The 24,394-nt window shown below is 40.3% G+C and overlaps 1 protein-coding gene and 1 long non-coding RNA gene across 2 annotated transcripts in view; one reads left to right on the top strand and one right to left on the bottom strand.

The window, feature by feature from the left end:
- Positions 1-24,394, top strand: part of LOC135208477 (uncharacterized) — a 57,266-nt gene that overhangs the window by 17,721 nt on the left and 15,151 nt on the right. Inside the window, exon 2 of the long non-coding RNA XR_010313176.1 lies at positions 24,067-24,172. This is a non-coding gene — a long non-coding RNA (uncharacterized LOC135208477). The remainder of the gene's footprint in view (positions 1-24,066; positions 24,173-24,394) is intronic.
- The window catches only part of LOC135208475 (equilibrative nucleoside transporter 1-like), a 75,015-nt gene that overhangs the window by 43,355 nt on the left and 7,266 nt on the right, over positions 1-24,394 (bottom strand). The gene's annotated exons all lie outside the window — the stretch shown is intronic.

Here is a 24,394-nt window from a genome sequence, read left to right as displayed (position 1 = left end):
CCCGGTGACTCCAGGTCCAAGACTTGTCCCACCGCTCTTTTTTCGACCATCTGGTCTAACAGATCGAAAAGAATACTTTTCTTCTCTCCCTGATAGATGGAGAGAGGTCTCTGGGAGTTGATGTTAAAGGAGGAGGATGTAAAAAGGGGATCTTGTACCCCTGCTCTACTATCTTGAGAGTCCAAGGATCCGCCCCTCTCTGCCTCCATGCCTCCGCAAAGAACTTCAGTCTGGCCCCGACTGGCGTCTGAAGGACAAGATCTTCATTTGGTGGTTTTGGTTTTAAATGAAGCTCTTCCTCTCGAAAAACCTCTCCCTCGAGGAGCTGCTCTCGAGGGGGGTGCCCCGCGAAAGGGTTTGACTTTCTTCGGGGGTTTACTGAATGCCGATGTGGAAGGAACTGCTGGACGTCTTGAAGACTGTACCAAGAGGTCCTGGGTCGCCTTCTCTTGCAAACTCGTTGCAAGATCCTTTACCATAGCCTGGGGGAAGAGATGGTCCGAAAGAGGCGCAAAGAGCAATTCCGCTTTCTGAGCGGGAGAGACCGACTTAGCGGTAAAATTGCATAAGAGAGCTCTTTTCTTCAGGAAAGCAGTTCCAAAATGAGAAACTAGCTCCTCCGAACCATCCCTGACGGCCTTGTCCATACATGACAACACGCTGGACAGCTCCCCCAGACTGAGAGAATCAAGACTTCTAGACTGAAGGTCTAAAACTCCCAGGCACCAGTCTAAGAAATTAAAGACATTCAAGGTGCGAAGCAGTCCCTTCAAGTGGTGGTCCGTCTCCACAGGAGTCCAGGACACCTTAGCAGACGATAAGAGAGACCTCCTCTGAGCGTCCACTAAACTGGAGAAGTCACCCAGAGCGGACGAAGGAACCTTTACTCCCACGTCCTCCTTGGTTTCATACCAAATTCCTCCTTTCCCGGCGAGTCTAGAGGGAGGAAGGGCGAAAGTGGTCTTGCCCTGATCCTTCCTTCGAGACATAAAATCTTGAAGTTTCTTGAAAGCTCTCTTGGTCGACAGCGATGTCTTCATTTCGACGAACTCAGGGGTCTTAACGGTCTTGGACGACGAAAGTTGAGAGGGAGGAGACCTAGGGGCTGCCGGCTGGAACTTCTCCCCGAAGGATGAACGTAACAGCCTGACAAGAACCTTATAGTCCGAGACAGCTGAAGCTACCGGAGGTTCTTCTTCGACGGAACTCCCTGGACTACTAAGTTCCCCTTCCTCCCTAAGAGGAACTGGAGAACGTCCATCAGGAGAGGGCGTACGTCCAGCAGTCTCAAGCCTGAACAAAGACTTCCGTTGATTGGAAGTACCCGCTACAGGTACGGAATCGCCCTTACGATCCTTAGAAGGACGGACATCCTGCGAAAGAGGAGCGTCCTTAGAAGCAACGGGAACTGTCTTAACAGACACGTCCCTACGAGAGGAAGCGCGAGCTTCCTGACGAGAGGCGCCAAAAGCGTCCTGCTTAGCCAAGCAAGCGTCCTGCTGAGCGTCCTCAAAAGCGTCCTGCCTCGTTCGAAAAGCGTCCTGCTTCGAACGGCGAGCGTCCTCAAAGGCGTCCTGTCGAGAACGCAAAGCGTCCTGCTTCGAACGCCGAGCGTCTTGCCGAGCGTCCTCAACAGCGCCCTGCCGAGAGCACAAAGCGTCCTGCTTCGAACGCCGAGCGTCCTGGCGAGCGTCCTCTACTGAGAGAGCGAAAGATCTACTCGGAGAACGAGAACGGTGACGATCCAGAGGAGGGGAGAGAGACGAACGAGACGAGAGAGAATGAGACTGCTTCGTCCTCTTGACGGGCAGCCTAACGTCCTTTCTACGCTTAGGCTCGACTGCTGCTGGGCGAGTCCTCTGAGCCATAAGCGACGTAATCTGGTCCTGAAGGGACACTAGGATATCCTTCGTAGGTGATGAAGGAGCAGAAGAAGGGGCAGGACTGACCCTGCGAGAAGGCGAGGGGCGAGGGGACGCCTCCTTCCTTCTAGCAGGTACCGCTATCTGCCTCTCAGGTGAACACGCCTGTGCGTGGAAACCAACGTCCTCGTCGGTAGCAACCCTACCTCTCTTCTGAGGAGGAAAGGCGTCATACGCATCCTCTGACGAAAGCGAAGACATAGGACGTGAAGCGTCCTCAAAGCGAAAAGTCCTTTTCAACGGACGCGAGTCTCTCCGAGCGCTCCACCCCTTGCGCGGGGAGGACGCTTCGGAGGACGAAAAGCAATCCTTCAGGAACATCGCGTTGTGCGCGGCTACTTGGCAGCCTGGGATTTAGCAACAAGGCCTGCCGAAGGGACGCCAGATCGGTGGGGAGCCCCCGTAACCCTCTTGCGGCTTTCGACATACCCCTCACTACCCATGAGTCCTGGGAGTCCGATAGAGGTCTAGGCCTAGAGGCATTATGGGGCCGATCTGACGCCCCCTCCACAATACCCTAGGGGCACTAACACAAACTTTCACAGGGCCAGTTTCTAGGGCCAAAACTTTCGATTCAAGAGCGCAAATAGACTCAAGAATCAGAGAAAGGGTGTTACCTTCTCCAGACACAGCACTGGGGCCCGAAGGCAACAAAACAGGATTAGGTTGAGCAAAATCTACTGGTGTTAGAGGAGGAGAAATGTTACATCCCTTACCTTTCGTAGAACTGCTCTTGGAGGAAGACCTCCTGACTCTATCGCGCTCCAATTTACGTCGATAGGTCTCATACATCTTCCATTTATCATCATCCAAATCCTTGCATTCATTGCACCGATCATCAACCAAGCAAACATGCCCCCTGCAATCCATACAAACTGTGTGAGGATCAACTGAAGGTTTAAGAAGCCTCACCTTACATTCACTCCTCACACACACTCTGAAACTTCCAGTACTTGATCCCGACATCATGTACACAGAAAAGCCAATCCAAAATCAAAAACCAATCCACTATTACGCGTGCCAATCCAACAATCCAGAAGTCGATACCAAAAGTCAATCCAGATAATTTAAAGCGAGATAAATCAAAAATCCTAGACGGAGGTACTGTAAACAGTTGTTTCCAGCACCGGCGACAGAAAAAATATGAACAGAAAATGGGAATGGTTCCTGATATCCGCCTCCCAGCGGCGGGAATGGGTACTACCACCTGGCCGCCCCACTACGTGTGCCGCGAGTTTTGAAATTCTGTCGGACGTCAGAAATACAGCTATATATATATCTGACAGGTAAGTTTCATGAACAAAATATCTTTTCAAAGGTCTTGTCTTCCATAACAAACAAGGAAACTTTTTCTCTGTAGTATTCTTGTACAATGCCTTAACTTTGAATCTTAAGTTATGTAACAATATCAAGTACTAGACAAATGCCATCTCAGTTTGCAACTACACAAAGCAAAGAGTAATTATCCCTCCTAAGTTTTAATTTTCTTACATCCTGACTGGAATCCTAACCAATTCTGCTCATCGTAATCCTAGCCTTAATACACTGGACTTAACAGTAATTTAGTTTACCAATGATACCAATTAAAAATCCTAATGCTTAAAGGGTCAGCCAATGAGCTTGTTTTTCTTACTAAAAATTTTATCTTCTGCGATCATTGCAAGTCTTGATATTTTAAATATGGGAAAATACTGTTTAAGATTCTGAAAAAAATTTAATTCATGGATTTTTTGTCCAAGACATTATACAAGTTTCATTAACAATATTATCACATAAAACATGTTTAATCATTATTAATTTAATTGCATTCCCAGCACTTGGAGACTGACTTATGCAGTATATTCATCAATTATCCATGGGTCTAAGAGTATGACCAATTAAAATTATATTTCAAAATAGCATTTTTATATGAAAAGAGAATGACATTCAGTTATTATATTCAATATCTACAGTAATAATGGCTGCCATTCATTTAATCTGTGAATTTTAGTGATACTAGTCACTCACAGGAGTGGTTATACAATATTCCCAGCTAACCAAGAACAAAATGAATTGATTCTGTTACCAACAATTTCAAAATATAAAACATTAAATAAGAGAAAACTAAAACTAGGAATTCTTAATCTACCAACAATTTGAAAATATTAAATATTAAATAAGAGAAAACTAAAACTAGGAATTCTTAATCTCTTGATTTCAAAATCAAAGTGTGCTCACTTGTTCAGCAAGCATCAAGAATCATCCTTTTGCCCACTTGTCTCCCAGTCCTCTGCTTTCACAACCAATCCAACACAGTACGTACATATATACAATGTACATAGAATTAAAGCCTGGAGTGTCTATATATAATGTATAACTTTGTTTAATATGCCACTAAAGTGCAAAGCACTGATGTTTGCAATTCTGCCAAACCAGAGAAATACTGTAAAGTCCTTCAGTGAAAAGTTCTCAATCTAACAGAGAAAGAACACCTCTCAATCTATTATAATAGAGAAAGAATGCCTTGGTTACAATTATATACAACAATAACATGGCTACTGAAGTGTTAGTAATGGACAATAAGAAAAATGTTTGCTAGTTCTGCAAGTACTCCTGAAAATCAATTAAAGTCATGATCATCTTGCATAATACTAATAGTCAAGACAGAAAAGCATTAACTTTGTGGCTAGAATACTAATGAAGAAAGTGTCCCAGTGGACCGTGATGAGCTATGTAATTAAGGGGAGCCTATGAAAAGATTTTAGCATAAAATCTACTTGCAAACATATGCCAAACCATTACATAACTGCAAGTATAGGATAGTTGCATCAATTTTGACATTTGAATGGTCTTCAAAATATAAAAGTTACTGTGAGGAACTTTGTCTGCTGCTGATGAGGTTATGCTAAATTTTCAGGTCAAACTGAAGGTGATTTGAAGAATAGGATACCTTTAAGTATGAGTTTTCAATTGTGATGATCAAGTGATAAAACTGGATTGTTTTGGAAAAAGCAGCTGAAACAAATTCATAAAAATGCACATTAGGCAATAATTATTATAATTCAGAAGCTGAAAACTATTTATATGGAACAAGCACACTGACTTGAAATTCAAGCTTCCAAAGAATATGGTGTTCAAAGATATAGAATATGGTGTTCAAGTTTATGGTATGGAAGGACAGATTAATGTTGGTAATAGGTGGTATTGTACCATGTTGGGCCTTATGATCAAGGTAATACAGTGGTACCTCGAGATACGAAATTAATCCGTTCTGAGGCGCCCTTCGTATCATGAGTTTTTCGTATCTTGAACCGCATTTTACATGTAAAATGGCTAATCCATTCCAAGCCCTCCAAAACCCCAGTAAATTTCATAATAAAGCTAAATTGACCTATAAACAATGAAATACTACAACAATTTGGACCATACAATACCGAACTTAATACGTACTGCTAATATACTACATAGTACCTGTAAATAAAGTGTATTAGTGTACATGGTATACAAGAAATACTGTACGTACATACGTACGTATGTAGTAAAATGTGGAAGCTTACCTTCCGAGTGAGGTTATCTCCGAAAGTGGCGACAGAAGAGGACAAACAGCAGATACATACACTTAACTTTACGAAACACATAAAAAATGTCAGGAAAACATAAACTAAACTTTACGAAACACATTAACAAAACTGTAACACTTAACTTTACAAAAAACTTAAAATTAAATTTTTTTTTTAGTTTTTTTTATTTTTACATTTTTTTTTTACTTTTCTATACTTTACGTATTTTACAAAATTTCAATTTCTTCACCACCGAATGGATGCTAGTCCGTTTACAGAATTTTTCGAACCACCCATGAGAAGCCTTGAACTCTGGGGTTGCCATCAATGTCCCCTTCTCCTTCGTCGTCTTCGGCTTGGGCAATCAAATCGCCGAATAGCGCTGGCCTTCTGGCAGATTGCCGTCTTGGTTATCGTATCGCCATCGATTTCTTTGTCCTCAATCCATAGAAGAAGCAGCCTCTCCATTTCATCATGCACATGGCTCCTCTTGTTGGACAAAATAGTAACGCCCTTGGAAGGTGTAGCTGCTTTGATGGCTTCCTTCTGCTTAAGGATGGTGCCTATTGTCAATGGATTTCGGCCGTATTCCTTAGCGATCACACTCAACTGCAAGCCAGCTTCAGCGATCACACTCAACCGCAAGCCAGCTTCATACTTTTTTATTATCACCATTTTTGTCTGCATAAAAAGCATTCTCTTCTTTCTATGAACTTCAGCAACTTTCTTGGGACCCATGACTATACTGTACGTAATTAAGTTATGTAGTATGCTAATAAGGTTGTCACACAACACAATAAAGTCGTACAACGAAATCACTAACACGAATTTACGTTAACAAATGAAATCGTATATGTGAACGAACGAATTCCGCGTGCGTACGATAACACTGGTGAGAAGCAATGGCTGAAGAAGAACGCCGCTACGTACGATGCATGATGGGATCATGGGAGGGATGCTGACCAATAGGAGAGAAGGATCTCATGGCGGTGACTAGCATCAGGAACCAATGGCAGAGCGGGAGGATGGTGGCGAGTCTACTCAGTTGGCGGCGCGCGAGTTTCAAAACTGTTATCGGTGGTCCGGGCGAACCTCGGACTTTACAGCAACAACCTTCCGTATCTTGAGCAATTTTCGTATGTAGAGCCATAAAATTTTTCATATTTGCTTTCGTATCTCGAGTTTTTCGTAAGTTGAGCCTTTCGTATCTCAAGGTACCACTGTAATAATTTACATAGCTAAGAATTCCAGCCCTATAAAGGGTAAAATTACATAGCTAAGAACCCTCATACTATAGCACAGTTAAATATCTCTTAACTGCACTCGCAACACAAGAAAATATGTGTTAAAACCATTCCATTTTTTGAAGGATTCCACTATCATTAATACCAGAGAAAAGGCTGGAATGTAAAATAATACTAAATTAATAAATGCATCTGGTCATACTTTATCTAATTACTGTGCTGTACTTACTATGAAGCGGATATTAACTAATTACATTTACATATTTATTGAGATTCCTGGCATAATTCAATAAGTTAAAAACACATATGAGCCATTTACCACATAACCTAAGATTCATATCTAAATTTCACTTTAAACTTTATCTGACCGCATTCAAAAGATTTCCTTTTTTAAAATTAGGTATAACATTTTAAAAAGTGATTACCGATAATCACAACTACTATCTGTGTAGATAAAAATTCTTTCTCTCATTAACTAAACTCAGATATTCAATCACACAATGTCTGTAAAGGCAACAGACAGTCCTAAAAATAAGACTGGGGACCTCCACTTTTCAGAAAACTGGTTGTTACAATTTTATATCATTCTGCTTCAAAAAGGGCCTTACAATCAGGCAATCTTTCATTTAAAGTAAGATTTAGAAAAAGACTACTCCAAATCCAACACCTTCACTGGGTTTGGAAACATCAGTTAAAACTAAAATTGATTTTTTAAGGCATTCTAAATGTTCTATAAATGCATATTACTTCATCACTTTTGGCACAATGTTTCAATCCAGAATTACATGTAGTGTTCCACAAATGGAAATCTTTATGAATGCACCACAGTGTATTTTACAAGTAATGCTTTGACCTTGGAAGTTGCAAGTTCTGTTATGATTCCAAAAACTTTGACCTTGGAAGTTCCAAGTTCTGTTATGATTCCATAAACTATGTACTATACCCATATGATTTTGGAAACATTGGATGATTGTATTAAAAGAAAAACATTTCCTACTAGAGACAACTACAAGTCGTTAAGTTTGGTATTCTCATAATTCTACACCATTGTCACACTATGAAAATCCAGAGGTAATTTCCATGCAGAGGGTAGGTATTGGAAAAGATTTAAAAGCTCCACTGATAGTTCTTATTCCAGCATGGTCCACTGAATCTACAACTGATAATCTTGCATCTGTGGCTGAAAAATACATATCAAAACCATATGCCACATTTGACACAACTCAAGTGTTTTCTGTTAGCTCCACATGATTTGCAGTGTGCAGTACCTGTACTATAAGCATTATGAACCTGCATACATTTCACCAGTAGTCTCTACTTGTGTGGAACCCAAATTAACCTATTAAACAATTCCAAAAACTTATTTTTTCTATACATGAAATTCTTTGCCCTGACACACAATGAGAATTAATTATGTTACATTCCTTCTTGGTCTTCATGGGAGGAAATAGAATAAATCCCAACTTGCACATATAATTATGTAAACCATAAACTTATTTGCACTGGCTATGGTGGGAAAACTGTAGCTTGCTCAGGAGTTTTTCACAAAAGCTTTTGCAGTCAGAATGTTCCGTTAGTTAATGGGAAGGAAAACAGTCAAGCACTTGCAAAATTTCATGTAATTCTTTATCTCATATATTGTTCTTGAATGATTCTTACCCTCTAGTTAAAAATAAAACCCAATGCTTTCACAGTAATCATAATTCAATGTTGGATCTTGGCACAATTCTTTACTTCTTTGGTGATTCAGTCCTAATTACTGAGGTATATTAGAAGGCTAAAACTACCTTTACAAAATGATGAATATGCCCGTGACAATAATCTCAGGCAAAAAAACAAAAAAGGCAGGGAATTTTTGGGAATGTACTAGTAAGCCTAAGTCATCAAACTGGTTTAAGAATTGGAGGTTGGGGAAAAATTTCCCTAGTTCTTGGGGATAAGAGGACAGAAAAAGTATTTTACTGTAATGTTGACACTGAAGAGACACTATCTGAGATAAAGCTCTTAATTATGTCTGGGATTGCCTTTTTTTAACTGCTATGATTATCTGGTCAAGTACAAATATTAGGTGCGTACTTACATATATAGTTGCTAATTTATGGGGATTACCACAAAATATACAGTTGCTCAGGAGGAAGCCATTCCTGAGGCATGTGTCTAGTCTTATACTTCATTTCTGATGTATAATGAAAAGAACGAGGTAAAGGAATGCTGAAGTAATACTATAGCTACAAGTCTGCAGGTTATGAATCCACCCGTACCCTTCTTAGTTGGAAGCCAGCTTACTGGTTATTTGCACAATTGTTGTCAAATCTATGTTTTACCTGTGCAGTGAATTTAGCTTATACATATGTAAGAGGATATATTTTTTCCCCAGGTAGCTGTATGGAATACGTACCAAAAATGCTTTAACACTTAATGCACATTATTCTAAATTATGTCTCCAGAGATACCCAATTTATCTCTAAAGCAACAGGCTATAAATTGTAATATGTTATCATATTGTCTATTTCCAGTACCTACATACAAGGAAATCATGAGAAAAAAATCACACTCATACATGGTATTATCTATGGTAATAAAACCTGGAAGCATTTGTGCACTGTGATCTGAAATTCTGATTTCCCTATTACTGAGAATATCCAAATAAGTTTAAATTGGCAAATATACTAAAATATTTTGCTGTAAAGAGTACAGAATCAGAATGATATAAAAATCTTAAAAGGATATAACATCTGTACATGAATCTTATGAATGCTTGCACCTGAAACAACTTTTGATTAATAGTTCATAGACATCCTTAAGTTACTGAGAACAGTCTTACATGCAATGAAACTAAAGACTCGAAGATTAAGTAACTGTTTTATGTACAATTTGTTTGTGCAAGTGATAACGTAAATAAAAATTTCAAATGAGAACATGATGAGCTTCAAGCAATGATTAAATTTTGCATAGATATCTTGCAGGAAAAACACTGCAAAAAGGATAACCACAACCAGGAAGACTCCACTGTAGTTATAATATAAAAAAATAAAATATCTTCCTCATTAAAACTATGAGATCATGATTCTTAACATTACTAACATAATTTGCTTTCTGGGATATTTATACTTTTTCAGTTATAAAGAACTCTATTCCCAGCCTCTTCTGAAACCCCATTCATTCACCCCAACAGTATAACAAAGAAATACAATTCTAATACTGAAATCTTGAGACATACAGTATTATGATAAGCATGTAAGTGTCTCAATACCCAAAGTTAAATAAAGTTGAACACACTGTACCATGAAAAAAAAAGGTAAAACACTGTGACAGATTACATTTCAGACTAACTTAACCCTGATTAGTCATCACAGGATAACACTTTAGTATAGTCATGAAAAATGAAATGTTTATTCCATGAATAAAAATGTACAAAAAAAAGAAACAGGTCACCTTGCACAGCATCATTACAATCCATGGGGAACATTCTTAATCCCATTGAATTAAACACACATACCTTTGGAATCCTAAATGGCATAAAAATAGCCATTTCCAAAAAATGCCAATGGTTAAATGTCCTTTTAAGAAAAAGTAGATGCAGACAGGATTAAGAATCAAAAACTTTCCACATAAACTTTACATGAGTTGTATCAAGTTCATGGAAAGATTTTACATAACACTGACCACTTCTGAGACAGAATCATGTTAGATTGAGCGTTAGAAGGAGAACATATAACAACCTTAATATATAACAAAGTAACATAAACACAAGAAGATTAATGTATAATGTTAACACATTCATTATACATACAATACAACAATGGACACTGGTAAATGTAGATTTAAAAGTTTTTCAACATGAAAATAAACTGACATATTATTTGTACTTGCATCTCCATTTTTTTTTTTACATAGTTTAAGGTTTCACAAAAACAAACTATGAAAGGCGCATCAGGTATCACAAACTGCTAATTAATCTCCAACAATTTCTCACTTGGTCAAAATCCAAATGCTTGAGCGTTTATCTTCCAAAACAAAGATGTGATGATGTCTGAGAACTCCAGTTTTCAACAAATAACAAACTTCATAACATTTCCAAAGCTCAGACACAATGCGTATATGGCTTGACACTCGGTAAATTCAAAGCTGAAATAAAAAGAAAAACAGGATTTGACAAAGGAAAACCCATTTTTGTTAGTCCTCAAAGGAGTTACTCTTATGGTCCCTAGAGGGCTCCATAAGATAGACCAACCAATTTCAAAGAATTCTCTTCTAGTTGGTCTCGACTGGTATAAGAGTACATATAGGACTCAAGACAAGAGGGCTCTTCTCTTGTCTACAGCAACTACCTAGATTCTTCCTTATCTTAATGTGTAGATGTGGCACTGCACATCCCATGTTGTCTACTATTTCTTTGTAATACAATTTTCTCATCTCTTTCGGGTTTATGCTGGATAACTATTCACCCAAATTCCATGCCTTCTCATCAAAGTGGGTGGGCTTGAGGACTCACAGCAGCTAACAAAAATTGGTTTGTCCTACATTAAAACCTGTCTTTTGATAGTGTAGCTGCTGTTCATCCTCAAAGGAGCTTGTTCAAGAAATTGACAAGCTAAGCTCTTAAAATTCAAACCCAGCAACCCAGATAAAATTTTTGTCCAATGTTAAGAGTTTGGCAACAAAGAACATGAAACTAAACATGAACTCACGATTATTAAGATGTAATTCTAAAGTGACTTACCTAAATATGCTGGGTTTGGTCACAGTATTGATGCCGTTTTCCCAGCGATATCTTAGCATATCCTGCACATCAAAAAGATCCCTGGTTTTCCACTGTAGAGCCTATGGGATCAGGACTTTCTATACCACCTACTGATACACAGTGTAGTAAAATTTATTCGAGCTTGTGGCAATAATGAATTAAGACTACAATAGACCCCCGTTATTCGAGGACTCGCTTATTTGCAGAATTTTCTATGGACCGTATATACCCATTATTCACGGAAAATTTTCCTATTCACAGTATATTTTTCACTGAGAAATATTCACAAATTACTATATTTTCATATAATTTTTGTGACTAAATGCACTTTTTTATGATTAAACTATTAAAATACTCAGGTAAAAGCATTTTTTAATATGGGGCATCACAATATTCTCAGCCCGTGTAGATGGAAAGGTTTGTTGAGCTAGAATGTACAAAAATCAGACCTTCTGAGATGTGTGCCATGACTTCTTGGTGAAACATAAGTGCTTGAACCATGCATAAGTTTTATTTGACAAATTGAATTTCCTTATCAGAATATGAGATTTTATTTTTAAAGGGTTCCCATTCTTGGCCAGGAATGATGGGTCGCGAGGCAATAATAAATAACAGTTAGCTGTATGAGTAATGCAGCATTGTGCCCATCTAAGAAAGCCCAGTTCACAATTACAGGCTTTAGATGCAAAAGCAGCCAAGAAGATCGTCTTTTGCAGCATATACTATGTTGTATTTCAACAGAGATCTCAACTGGGCTCTTAGTATGGATATAATTTAAACATACTTTCCATACAGACTAATACTGTCAAAGAGATGATGTCTGTAGTTTTAGCATTAGGTACCAAGCAGTTGGGTGGATAATTTTCATGGTTGACAAGATTTTAAAAATTCACTTGAAGGTCTTAGCTCAGCAAGGAGAGTGCGCAGATGACTTTCCTTCCTACTACCTAGGATAGAACACAGGAAAATAATGGAATTTAGTTCTTCGTCTGTTGTTGAAGCAACAGGAACTAATGCCTCTTCAGTTAATTTAGGGCTGTTAAGTAAGAGGTTCCATTGAAAGTTAGAAGTCTGTTCAAAACTTCAAAATCTAGGACAATGGAAGAAAAAAGTATACATACTATTGTCTTCCATTTGTTCCAGTCTTGTAGGAATGCATCACTTGCTATTACTTGATTGTCCAGGTTCAGAGACACAAATGTACACTAGAATTTGATGATCTGACAAGTGGAAAACAGGTCCACTTCAGGATATTGAAGCATGTTGGTAATAATGTAACTGACAAGCATGATTGTTTAAAATCCACTTGGTCAAGGCTGTTGTATCCCCTGATAGAGGGTCTGCTATTACACTGAAACACCTTGCGAGGTGAATTGCAGACAAGCACCACTTCTTTGCTTGCGCCATCCAAAGAATGGATAGCAATACTGCACTGAGAGAACATGAATTCAAGCCCGACCTCTTGATGCAGGACATTGCAGTCTTGTTATCTAGGACCAACAAAATGTGTATCCATTTTTTGGAGGTTTCGGTTTTCTAAGAGATAGGAAGACAGCCATTAGCTCTATAAAGTTGATATGACACTTCCTCAGAGCAAGTGACCACGTCCGTGCTACCTGACAATCCACCCAATGGGCTCCCCAACCTGTCAAGGAGGCATTCGTGTGTACAGTAATACCTTGAACTTACGCAAGGTGAAGAATTGCGTTGGTTTGGTACAATACTAAAAATGCTAATACTAAATGCTTATTTCTACAGTTTAAACACTAAATATGACCCTAACAATGCTCCCAAAGTATGTATTAAGCTAACTTTTAAATGAAATTAAATTTGCTGTAATTCAATTTGAAAATGAGCTTAATGCATTACCCTTAAAAAAGAATTAAGTGGTTGACATAAAAATAAGAGTACGTACAGTATCGTAACGGGTACTATATTTGCCACACTAGCGCATTTGCAGTAGGTATGTACGCATACTAATGTTACCCCTAACTCGTGGGATGCCATTTTCTTTTTCATTCAAGAGTAAAAGAGGTTTTCTTTGTCACTAGGTAAGCTTCATAAGTTACAGTCATAACAAAGGTACAGGCGGTCCCCGGGTTACGATGGGGGTTCCGTTCTTGAGACGCGTCATAAGCCGAAAATCGTTGTAAGCCGGAACATCGTCAAAAATCCTAAGAAAACCTTACTTTTAATGCATTGGGTGCATTGAAAACTATATAAACTGCATTCTTATGGCATTTTTCATCAAAAAAAACCCTCAAATATTGATTATTTTGCATTTTTGGTGTCATATTTCATCTCCCAGATGAGCGTTGTAGGCGTCGTAACCCTGGAACATGCGTTGAAACCCTGGAACATGCGTTGTAACCCTGGAAATAATATTTATTGACAAGCGTCGTAACCTCGGAACGTCGTAAGCCGAGACCTTCGTAACCCGGGGACTGCCTGTATACAATTCAATAAAATAATAAAGAAAACATGTATGTAATGTTCGTAGAGGGTAAAGGTGAAATTCAATCAATTCAAAATTATGTATGCTGTACAGGTAAACACATATAGAGAAAAAATGGCACTAACTGTGAGAGAGAGAGAGAGAGAGAGAGAGAGAGAAAGAGAGAGATATGCACATTACAAATATTGGACTGTAATAAAAATTTTCCATACCAATTTTACACTCAAAAGCATGAAAACCATGAAAACTTATAATAAAATACTTAAAAAATTAAACAAACCCTTTCTGCAGGGGTATCACATCTTTGTAAAGTGCAGTAACTTTGTGAATGGGTATATATCTTGTAAAAGTACACTATCTGTACATGCTGTAATTACAAGTAATACAGATTGCAACAAAACTTTTCTCCAAGGTTAACAAAGTCATTTTCACAGAACGACACTAATACAACTCTTAGTTATCAAACCAGCGTGACTGAACAACCTTATTTTAAATTCGTGTAGTCCTAGTGACAAAGACTTTGCAAATGGGCATAATACAGTACCTGTAATGCCTTTGTATCATATTTATGTATAAAAATATAAGTACCTAATATACAAATTTTCCTTACCGATTTTACACTGAAAAGAATGAAAACTTATACATGTACAGGCAGTCCCCGGGTTACGACGGGGGTTCCGTTCTTGAGATGCGTTGTAAGACGAAAATCGTTGTAAGCCGGAACATCGTCAAAAATCCTTAGAAAACATGTTATTGTTATAATACAATTAAGTTTGTTCATACTTACCTGGCAGATATATATATAGCTGTATTCTCCGAAGTCCGACAGAATTTCAAAATTCGCGGCACACGCAGTGGGCGGCCAGGTGGTAGTACCTATTCCCGCCGCTGGGAGGCGGATATCAGGAACTATTCCCATTTTCTATTCATATTTTATCAGTGCCACTGTCTCCTGAGGGGAGGTGGGTGGGCACTTTAATTATATATATCTGCCAGGTAAGTATGAACAAACTTAATTGTATTATAACAATAACATTTTGTTCATGAAACTTACCTGACAGATATATATATAGCTGAATCCCACCTTCGGATGGTGGGAAGAGACAGAATAGGATTTTTGGGAAACTAAATTAAGTAGACGATATACATCTTGGTTCCTCACCTGTTAGCATAGCCGACTTCGTGATTACTGTCACCAAAGTCTGCTTCTGCGTTACTAGAGTTGCCAGCGAGGTAGAGACCTGTAATGCTGGTGCGCTCTAGATGATCTGTCAACGGGGGCGTGACCACAATGTGACTAGACCATATGACCATACTTCTGAGGGCACCGAAGCTAAAACCACCACCTGACCTAACCTATTAAAGTTAGTTCCATAACTTCTAGGCTAAAGAAAAGGAACGCGCCTCAAGCGACCAACCCTTCAAAGTTAAAAGCACACCTATCCCTTTTCTATCGGATAGGATTCGTGTTGCTTCCTGCCCCCAATAATATATCTACGGATATGTATGGTCCTAGCGACTTACGGATCTGAAATGTCGTCTTCACATCCCGTCGGGAGTGTGAAGCGAACACAGAGTTGCTTCGCTAAAGCATGGCACTCAGGATGTTACTGAGTGTCATGCTCTGTTGAAATGCTTCCGAGGCCGCGCCCTCACCTCTTGAGCATTCATATTAAGAAAAAATCTCAAATCTTTATGCAAACATAATGAATGAGACCTCTTAAAAGAACTCCTTGGCTATAATGCCAGGGTGTTCTTGGACATGAACCAGTCTGGTCTTTTTACGGAACACCGCAGATTGTCGGGAGTGTGAAGCGAACCCAGAGTTGCTTCGCTAAAGCGTGGCACTCAGGATGTTACTGAGTGTCATGCTCTGTTGAAATGCTTCCGAGGCCGCGTCACCTCTTGAGCATTCATATTAAGAAAAAATCTCAAATCTTTATGCAAACATAATGAATGAGACTTCTTAAAAGAACTCCTTGACTATAATGCCAGGGTGTTCTTGGACATGAACCAGTCTGATCTTTTACGGAACACCGCAGATTGTCCGTTGACCTCGACTTTCTATAGTTTTATCAAGATAAAACTTGAGAGACCCGACAGGGCACAGGACTCTCTAATGCCCTTGCCCAATAATTTGTGCCATACCCTTGGTCTCCAAGCCTTCGGGTCAAGGGTTAGACAGGTTTTCGTTTTTCTCAAGAACGGAAGGCTTAGAGGACAGACCGCATTATGTCCTTTAAAGTTAAAACCTCTGATGATGGCTAAAACCTCACTAACCCTCTTTTGCCGTGGCTAGAGCGGTTAGAATGTTAGCCTTTCTGGTCACGTGTATTAAGTTCGCAGAAAGGATAGGTTCGAAATGCTTTTGGCATCAGAAACTCAGACTACGTCTAAGTCCCATGCCAGAACCTGCGATCCAGAGAATTTCAAGATCTCCCCAGACCTCAAAGATCGTGAAGCTTTGTTGTTTGACAGAACCGAATCTCTGAGCCTAGAGGCCATCAACAACATATTTGCATATTCTACAATAGTTAGGACTTCTAGCTTATCTCATACTTCATACGGAAAGATAGAACCATAAAGAAATTCACAGAGGTCGAGGTGGAGGAACAGTCATTTCCCTTCACTATCTCCAGAAACGGCCCCCTCCGATTGAACACTGAAAATAGGCAGCACTGCTTTGCCTTGGCCAAGAGACTGCCATTAATCTTGAAGATCTTATCGCTTCTCGATAGTCTGAACGCCTTCAGACTCAGAGAGGAGAGATATTAGATACTTCACTAAGTGACGATGTTAGATTACACGATTCTCTCGGAAGGGTCTTTGGACAATTCTCTGAATTACCTGACCTCTGTGAATCCAACCTCTTAGAGGCCAACATGTGGAGACTAAAGCTAATCCTCTAGGATCATGAATAAGGGAACAACTTAAGAGGAAGCTCCTTCGTCTTCAATATTACGAAAAACTTAACGAAAGGACGCCCTCAGTCTCTCCTCAACTTTCGACATACTTCTAAGTGAGGATTACTCAGACGTCAGTAGTTGTTGCCTTCGATCGAGAAGACGTGCACGGACGTGCACTAGTTTAACGAACCTCTTGAGGATCGTTACGTTCCGTGCCCAAGCCCATAACCAACTCTCTCTTCTTGAGCTATGAGAGAGCTGAGAAATTATCCGAGATGATTTGGGCCACTCGATCCAAACTCACCCTTCGAGGAACTGGAGAGCCGACCAGTTTGGCTTCCAATTCTTTCAGACAATGTGCCAGAACATCTGTTCCTCTGTTCGGATGTCTGGCACCCTCTCGCTATCACCCGAGGTGATCCTCAAGCCGTTGAGAGAAAATTAGAATCATTACTAGATCTTTGATGTTATTCCAATTTCTTTGTGAGGAAAAAATGTAGAGGTCTGAATTGCTGTTTATTCAGGGAAAACAAGCTTCTCCAGCGAGGAAATGGTCCCCAGCAAACTCATCCATTCCCTCACTCAGCCTGCTTCCTTCCCTAAATAAGGCTGCGCTTTGCATAAGCAGGAGAGCATTATTATAGTGCTATGCCGCGGTAGATTCGTACAGAATTCTGTTACCGTGCGGTAAACCCGCACCGAACAAGTATAAGAGATATCTTGTTGAAATTATCTAAGTAAACGGAAGGCGTGTTCATTCAAGATTACTAGAAATTTCCTCAACCCGAGGCTAAAATCCATGATTGTAGGGCAGAGAGACGGCTTATTCAGCCATTCCCGCAAGGGAGAGAGACGTAACCAACCTCGCATGTCACCGAGCTAGCCGGTACTGCGTAGATCACAGTAACAGCAGCCTTGTTCTTCGTCTCGCACTATCTGCCTGAGTTGCCAGCTACTCCTTTTACGAAGGGATGGGTATGAAATTATCGAGCAAAAGGAAACTCTCAAGCAGGCATATTTAAACGAAACAAAATTCGCTAAATACAGAAGCTGAGTTGGTGTTGTCGTAACAATACCTGAAGAGTTGTTCTTACTCCGAAAACTCTTGGAAGGTTGAAGGGAGTGACAATTAAATACATTAGAACAACAGTTCTTTCGGCTTCTATCCGCAGAGGTAAATACGATATGCGTATATGACTTGACCCATGCGTTAGCAAAATGACGCAAAGATAAACTACGTAAGTATTGTAGTAATTTGAACATCGAATTCTCTACTACATCTTTCCTCGACGAGGAAGAGAGAAAGAAAGGAAAACGACTGTCCACGTTCTAATGAATGAGACTTTTTAAAAGAACTCCTTGATTCTTTGCCAAGACTCTTGCCAAGAAAAGGGAGTAATATTCGAATAGAGATCATCAAGAGAGAACCGAGGATCGAAAGGACCGTTCAATGTTCTTATGATATTGGACATAAGACTTCCTGGATCTAGTCTACAAGTCTTTTTCTTATTCTCCCCGGATGAGCCTCTGAAAATGAATGAGAGCTCTTCCGAAATTTGTTAATGAGTTTATCCGCTTAACGATAAAAACATTAAAATCTATGTCAAAGAGAACTACCCCATTTATGAGGGGTCCCCCACTAAAATGACAAAACGTTTAGTATCTTGACAATGGGGAAAACGTCCTTACTTAACAAAACAATTGGCAGTTTGCTAATAGGGGAAAACCCTTTAACATGACCGAAAGTCACCCAGGAATTCGAGTATATAATCTTCCCGATTCTCAGAGAAATCGATGAAGAGGCAAGAGGGATCGAAGAAAAAATTCGGGTATGTCTCTCCGCTAACTCCGAATCCTTCTTTAAAAATTTCTGTAAAGGAATGTCCTGTGGAGAGTCTTGAAAAAACCTCCTCTTGACGAGCGTTTAGAAAGCGTCAAGCGTCCTAAGAAACGTCCTGAACAGCAAATAAGACGCTGTCTACAAGTCTTTTCTCTCGCAAAGCGTCCTGTCGAGCTTCCACCGAAGCGTCCTGGCGAATGTCCACAAAAGCGTCCTCATAAGCGCTGAAGCATGCAAGGCCCGCCAAGAGGCGTCCTGGCGAGCGACCTTGCCAACATCTCAATGTTATGACGAACCGCGTTTTGCGGATGACGTTGAATATTTTCAAGGGACGTCCTCATGCGAGTCTCCATGGAGAGCCGCACGCTGCTCCTGAAGTGTGTGAACACTAAAGGAAGACATACGGCTTTCGTCTTCAAGACGGGCTTAAGACCTTCATACCTTCTTACAAAAGACATTGGCCGCCTGTGCGGCAACTTGCGTCTTAGTAATGCAAAAGAACATCTCCAGAAACGCCCTCAGCACAGGAACGCCGAGCGTCCAAAAGACACCCTCGCAAGGTGCTTGCCGAGCGTACTGGAGAATGTCTCTACTTATAGGACGTCGAGCACCTCCAAAAGCTTCCTCACGTCTAAATTGCCCTTCTTATGCCGAACCAGAGACATAAGTTGTTTGACTGTGCAAAGCAGCTTGCCGGACGTCAAACTTATGCTCTTTCGAAGTAAAGCGAACGTTACATAACGTATACGGAGCGCCATGAGGAGAGGAGACGAATACTGAGTTGCTCCTCCAAAAAGGTGGAATCAAGAATGTCCTTGATTACCATATTCTTTGGAATGCTAGCGAGGTTGAAACAGCTCTAACTTCATGAGCGTTCACTCGCAAGAGGCTCAAATCACTCTTCTGGCAAGATGAATGAGCCTCCTTAATAATGTATAATGAGCGTTCATCTCGCAGGAGGCTCAAATCACTCTTCTGGCAAGATGAATGAGCCTCCTTAATATGTCCCTTAGGAAAAGAGCCAGTGCATTCTTCGAAAAGGGTAAATGTGGTCTCTTCTGAGCACCACAAATTACCCGAAGGACCTCTTACTTCCTTCGTTTAAGTAAATAAAATTTGAGAGCCCTGACAGGGCACAGGACTCTTTCATCCTCTCGTGACGAGAGCTTCTTAAGGAGGCGCAAGTCCTTCCGAGAGCTCCAACCCCTGTGTGGGGAGGACGCCTCGGAGGACGAGAAGCAATCCTTCAAGATTCGTGCACATGCTCGATCTTCGGCAGCCTGGGAAGCGACAACAGGACCTGCCGAAAGGAAGCCAGATCAGCATGAAAAACCCGTAACCCTCCTTCGGCTTTTGACATGCCCTCTCCCTGGTTTCCTGGGAGTCCGACAGAGGTCTAGGCCTAGAGGCGTTATGGGGGCCGATCTGACGTTCCCTCCTGAACGAGAGAGAGGACGTGAAGCGTCTCTTCTCTAAAGCTTCTTAGAGGGCGCGAGTCCTTCCGAGAGCTCCAACCCTTGCGCGGGGAGGACGCCTCGGAGGACGAGAAGCAATCCTTCAAGATTCGTGCACGTGCACGATCTTTAGCAGCCTGGGAATCGTCAACAGGTCCTGCCGAAGGGACGCCAGATCGGTGGGGAGCCCCCGTACCCTCTTGCGGCTTTCGACATGCCCTCTCCCTGAGTCCTGGGAGTCCGACAGAGGTCCAGGCCTAGAGGCATTATGGGGCCGATCTGACGCCCCCTCCACAACACAAAGGGGCACTACACTTCACACACTGATTGGAGAGCGAGCACTTTTAGTCTAAGATTACTTGATGTAATCCTCTAGCAGACACTTCTTCTAGGCCCGTAAGCCATACCACAGGGTTAGGCAAAATAAAATCTACAGGTGGTTAGAAGGTTCATTATTTCTAACTTCTGTTTACTGTGGAGGAAAACTCCTGATTCTAACACGCTCTAAAATGCGTACATGAATCCTACTTCTTCCGTAATCAGTCACACATTACACTAATTACATTGAACTTATGCAAAGAAAACATGTAAACGTCATATATACTAAGCGAGTGTCTACCGAAAGTTCCGGTAGCCTCACCTTACCCCATGCAGACAACAAAGTCTGAAACTAGGCTAACTAGCTTCAGACATCAAATGCAATGAAAAAATTTACGATAGCGTATGCCTAGCCACAAATCCAAGTCAATAATCGAAAGAATAATTAGGATACTTAAGCGGCTAATGAAGTTTCAAAATCCTAGGCGGAGGTCTGTAAACAGTTGTTTACCGACCGGCGACAGAAAAAATATGAATAGAAAATGGGAATAGTTCCTGATATCCGCCTCCCAGCGGCGGGAATGGGTACTACCACCTGGCCGCCCACTGCGTGTGCCGCGAATTTTGAAATTCTGTCGGACTTCGGAGAATACAGCTATATATATATCTGTCAGGTAAGTTTCATGAACAAACTTACTTTCAATGCTTTGGGTGCATTCAAAACTATGTAAACTGCATTCTTATTGCATTTTTCATAAAAAAAACCATCAAACATTGAGTATTTTGCATTTTTGGTGTCATATTTCTTCAGCCAGAGCAGCATTGTAGGCGCCGTAACCCTGGAAATAATTTCTGATGAATATAATTGAAAAGCACCTTAACCTCGGAACGTCGTAAGCCGAACCCATCATAACCTGGGGACTGCCTGTACTTAAAAAATTAAACAAACACTTTCTGTAGGGGTGTCACTAAAAAGGGTAGTAAGTGTCCAAATGGGTATCACATCTTGTAAAATTACACTAACTGTACATGCTGTAATTACCTTTGTATCATATTTATGCATGTACAAAAATAAAAATAATTTTTCATACAGATTTTTTACATAAATGCATGAAAACTTATATGTAAATTACTTCAAAAATAAACATAAACACTTCTGCAGGGTTTCTTGAGGATTTCACAAATGTCATGTGTCTGAAAAAACTCATATGTGCCAATTAGTTAGGTTCCAATGAAAAGTTTGCATGTCTGTGAATTTGCACAACTCAAATCACCTAAGATCATGGTATTACTGTATTATCACCTGTACAGATGGAAGAATCAGGGCGACCTATTTTGCCAGAAACCCCCTCGATCACAATTTTTTTTTTTTTTAAATGATAGTCAGAATTTGTTTAAATTGTTTAGGTGTATATGAGGATTGGGTCTACCACAGATGCGAACTGTAACAGGCCCATTATGTGCTCCAACTGACATCTGGAAATGCTGGGCAGTGCAAGGAACCTTTTTAGTTCCTTTCTTATTTTGTTCTGGGTATTGGTGGGGAAAGACAACTAGCTGTGAAGAGTAAGGCAGGATTTTTTTCAATATACTATTAGGAAGCCTTTTGATTGGAGCCTGTCAACTACCACTATTAGGATTCATAAGCACTCTTCTCTGATGGGCCCCAGATTAGCCAATCATCTTGGTATACTACCAGTTGAATTCCTTCTTTTCTGAGTTCCTGGACAACTACTGTTGGTTATTTTGTAAAGATCCTTAGGGCAATGTTTAACCAAAAGGGCATGACCTTGAATCTGTACGTTACCTTTCCCTATCTGGAAACCTAAGAAGGGCGAAAGGGAATGGTGATAGAGATGTGTCAGTATGCATCTTTCAGATCTATAAAAATGGTCCAGGTCTCTTGCGGAATGATTGAACATCTGTAAACTGTGCAAACAGTGTGTTTGTTCAATTTTGATGGGTTGACGATCACCCTCCACTTGGAGGAATCCTTGGGGATAGTGAATAGACATGCTTGGTGGCAAATAAGTATATATTTCTCTATGGTTCCCTTTAAAAGAGCCTTCAGCATAAGACCATTTCCACCCAGCCCATTTAGGATACATTTAAACTGTGCTGCAGAAGACAGCTCCCAATCATACCATTTGCTTGTCTTTAATAGGCATTCCATGTAGCTTTTATTTTTCCTGGTATGAGCATCTTTGCCCACTTGTTCTGTTGTTGTTGGAAGGATCCTTTAGGGGCAACTGGAGTCTTGTGTAACTGAGTCAAAACAAATCTTCTTTGGTTTAGTAAGAGGAAAACTCCCTAGTCCATTGCTTCTCAGAATCCCCTTTTCCAAGGTGAACGTACATATATTGTACAGTTCTATTGTCAGCAAGCATTATTTCCCTTTTAGGGGAGCTTGTGTCATTTGATTGTGCCCAGGCACCCATATTGTGACAGCCCGGCAACAGAAGATCAGCTATCTTGGATGAATCATTATATCCCACATAAGATACACACACTTGAGATAGGGTTAGGTGGACCCTATTAGGGTCCCCTTCATTATTTGATTGCTGCATGGGAGAGTTTTTATCTGACGTATCTCTCTCATGTACTACAACTGAAAGTTGTGTCCTGGGTCCTTCTGGGTTCAGGAGGGCAGCATCAGTGGCAATATCCGCTTCATGTCCAATAAAAGGAACATCTCCCCAAATAACGACTCCTTTTCTCCATCAGTGGAGTTTATTTGGGAGGTACAGGTAGCCCCCGGTTATCAGCAGGGTTCTTTTCCCAACGGCATGACAATAACTGAAAATTGGCGATAATAGCACTGATCCCCAGTTATCGGCACTGATAACTTGGGCTCTGTGCTGCCTATAACCGAGACTCGGCACTGATAAGCGAGGGTCGGTGTCAGTAGCCACGGATAGGCACATATTAGCACCGAAAATTAAGTTATCATTGTTGCTAGACAAGTGCCATAACACTGGATCGCCGATAACCAAGGCCACCAATAAATGGGGACTGCCTGTACTAGGAACGGAAGCTTTCAGGTTTTGGCCCAAACATAGATTCTGCTCGGAAATGGAGGGAAATATACTCTGCCAGAATTTTCTGAAAGGAAGTAGTCTCCTCCTTCCATACCCTTACTGATACCTAGAACTCAACAAGACAGCTTAAAGCATTTTGTTTCATTATTAAAACTTGTTGCCAGGAACATGTTACAAATTTCTTACATGTCTGGCAAACAACCATATTCCCCTTTATTCCTACAAGGGCTGTGTTCATGGTAGGTGGTATGGACCATACCCAATAGCAAAAGGCAAACCAAGCAATTCACTGCGTCACACGTAATGTGGGTCTTGCATTATATCTTATATATATATATATATATATTCTATATATATATATATATATTATATATATATATATATATATTATATATATATATTTTATTTACAAATATTTTTCATAATTCTTATACTATATCATTATAATCACTAAATCACTGGCTTGACAATGTTTAATGATAAAATTGGGATATACTACTACTTTTCTTCAGGTAAAACTGAGGTGTAATAAAAATTATAACTTTAGAAAGACATATCCATCAGGCGAGGTCGGAAGTAGATACTAACTATGTGAAGTTTTGCCAGACACTGATGAGTTTCGAGCCCTGTGATTGGCTTATCAACAGCCAATCAGGAGCGTCTTAAGGGACAGACTGGACACCAGATGCATGGGTGCTGTGGATCTATCATTGTAAGTGCAGTACTAATTATGTTCATAATTTCTACCATAAGCCTTGTCTTAAATTTACATATTCTCACAAAATATTAGACAGCTAATTATTGTTTGTTTGTATGGCATTTTTACATTGCAAGGAACCAGTGGTTATTCAGCAACGGGAACGACTTTATGTGACTTCCGAACCACGTCGAGAGTGAACTTCTATTATTTGTACTAACCCAAGCACAACTAATA

The sequence above is a fragment of the Macrobrachium nipponense genome, chromosome 35 (genome assembly GCF_015104395.2).
Source record: "Macrobrachium nipponense isolate FS-2020 chromosome 35, ASM1510439v2, whole genome shotgun sequence".
Lineage (NCBI taxonomy): Eukaryota > Metazoa > Arthropoda > Malacostraca > Decapoda > Palaemonidae > Macrobrachium > Macrobrachium nipponense.
The sequence above is the reverse complement of the archived record's forward strand: the minus strand, read 5'-3'. Positions and strand labels throughout refer to the sequence as shown.